The following is a 2,500-nucleotide window of genomic DNA, read 5'->3' as shown; positions in this document are numbered from 1 at the left end:
TGACCTACCAAAAAAATTGGTGGTGTGAGGAGGACCTCTGACTTAGAATTAGGGTTTGAAATGGGGTTAGGGTTAGGGTTAGGGTAAGTGTTAGGGTTAGGAAAAAGGTTTAAATGATATTTGGAGAGGTTTTTCGGGTGTTTAGAGGCTATTTATGCTATGTAACGAGTATTTGCTTATATACTTGCTTATATACTTAGGTCAACAATTTATAGCAAAAATGTGTTCCAGCCAAGTTCTTTTAGACGCTCTTTCGAATGGCAACATTCCCGATTGAAAATGGCGACCTACCAAAATCCGCACTTTGCTTCCCCGTCCATATAGAGGTGAGTATTTGACTTTGCTTCCGTCAGAGTCAAGGAAACACATTGAAAATGGAATCAGCATACAAGAAAACCTAGTTTGGGATAGGTTTTGTGCCTTCCGTGGTATTATAACCATAGAACTGCTCCTGAGGGGGGTAGGGTAGGCCCACCAAAAAGTGCACTTCTGGTTAGGTCGCTAATTTCTAAAATAAATGTGTCCCAACCAAGTTTTTTTGGACGCTCTTTCGAATGGCAACATTCCTGATTGAAAATGCCGACCTACCAAAATCCGCACTTTGCTTCCCCGTCCATATAGGGGTGAGTATTTGGCTTTGCTTTCGTCAGAGTCAAGGAAACACATTGAAAATGGAATCAGCATACAAGAAAACCTAGTTTGGGATAGGTTTTGTGCCTTCCGTGGTATTATAACCATAGAACTGCTCCTGAGGGGGGTAGGGTAGGCCCACCAAAAAGTGCACTTCTGGTTAGGTCGCTAATTTCTAAAATAAATGTGTCCCAACCAAGTTTTTTTGGACGCTCTTTCGAATGGCAACATTCCTGATTGAAAATGCCGACCTACCAAAATCCGCACTTTGCTTCCCCGTCCATATAGGGGTGAGTATTTGGCTTTGCCTTTGTCAGACTCAAGTAAAAGCATTTAAAATGGAGTCAGCATACAAGAAAACCTAGATTGGGATAGTTTTTCTGCCTACCGTGGGATCATAACCATAGAACTGCCCCTGAGGGAGGTAGGGTTAGGGTTAGCGTTAGGGTTAACGTTGGGGTTAGGATTGAAGACAGAAGATTGGTGATGTCAGGAGGACCTTCTTAAAACAAACAGAAATACACTTATTAGGGGACTAGGGCCAGTGGACTCAGAAATGTCTTTCGTAGCAGTCTCCTATAAGAGTATTTTTCTCTGATTTAGGTGACTCCTCCTCACACCACCATTTTTCTTAGTCGAAAGACCTCTTCACAGCACGACTTTCCTGATGGATTTCTATGTAACTGCTCGTGCTGAGAGGTGTGTCGAAAGTTGATCATGTTCCCGTAAAATCTGAGGTCTCCACTGTCTAGCGAGGTACTTACAGTGAATATAGTGAATTTTTCAAAAATTGGAGAATTCTGACTTTTGCGATGAATTTTAATGTAATTGGTCGTGCTGAGAGGCGTGTTAAAATTTGAACATGTTCCCGTAAAATCTGAGGTGAGAATTAGTGAGGTACTTACAGTGCGTATAGTGACAAATCTTTAAAAGCGTGAAATTATGGGATGTTGTGGCTTCAATGGGTTTTTAAGATGTCACCAGTCATTTGGCATGACTTACAAACGATTTGGCTGGTTGTGGGTTCGATTTTCAAAATTTCATTTTTTTCGCGTTTTTATTTTCTGTCTACCATATCATGCAGTCTCCTTATTAGCGTTTGGGGGTTATAGTGTGGGCAGGTTGGTCGCAAAGGTTCCGAGAGGAGCTGGCTAGTAAACCCTGTCCCTTATGTTCCACGGCGGCAAGGCGGAGAAATAGAGGGCAGAATTGACTAACGGGCAAGGAAAGTTGGGCTTGTAGCTTTCCTTTCGAAGGAGGGAAAAGATGATGCCCGAAAGCATTGTCACTGTAGTGGCAGGCAGAGTGTAGATGGAAGTTGTGTACGCTAGCCTTTGGCTAATGATAGAGACAAAAGAGCAGGAGGATATTTTCCTTCGCAGAAGCACTTTTCTTGCCTTCCTTCAGCTCGCTTGGCGAGTCTGACAGGTATGCCTGAACTGTGCACGGGTCCAGTTGTGAGAAAGACGTGGCAAACAAGACGGGGTTTCCCTTGACCGAGGGACCGTGTGGTCCGTTTGGCTCATGGGTTCCCCCCGTGGAGGCAAAATCTAAGAAAGCTTGCTCTCCCTCTGCGGAGGGGGGCCGCTTAGCAAGGAACTTCTGTTCCCTGCGGTGGATAGTTACCTGGTTGATCCTGCCAGTAGTCATATGCTTGTCTCAAAGATTAAGCCATGCATGTCTAAGTATAAGCACTTGTACTGTGAAACTGCGAATGGCTCATTAAATCAGTTATCGTTTATTTGATTGTACCATTACTACTTGGATAACCGTAGTAATTCTAGAGCTAATACATGCGAAAAGTCCCGACTTCTGGAAGGGATGTATTTATTAGATTAAAAACCAATGCGGGTTCTGCCCGGTCATTTGG

At 43.6% G+C, this 2,500-nt stretch overlaps 1 non-coding gene across 1 annotated transcript in view; it reads left to right on the top strand.

Moving 5' to 3' along the window:
• The first annotated feature begins 2,253 nt into the window (after positions 1–2,253).
• The window catches only part of LOC146446992 (small subunit ribosomal RNA), a 1,800-nt gene continuing 1,553 nt past the window's right edge, over positions 2,254–2,500 (top strand). The window contains exon 1 of the ribosomal RNA XR_014862237.1: positions 2,254–2,500. This exon is cut by the window's right edge and continues 1,553 nt beyond it. This is a non-coding gene — a ribosomal RNA (small subunit ribosomal RNA).

The sequence above is a fragment of the Pavona decussata genome, unplaced genomic scaffold (assembly GCF_977016875.1).
Source record: "Pavona decussata unplaced genomic scaffold, jaPavDecu1.1 SCAFFOLD_2901, whole genome shotgun sequence".
Classification (NCBI taxonomy): Eukaryota; Metazoa; Cnidaria; class Anthozoa; order Scleractinia; family Agariciidae; genus Pavona; species Pavona decussata.
Note: the sequence above shows the minus strand (reverse complement) of the source record. Positions and strands in the feature narration are given on the sequence as shown.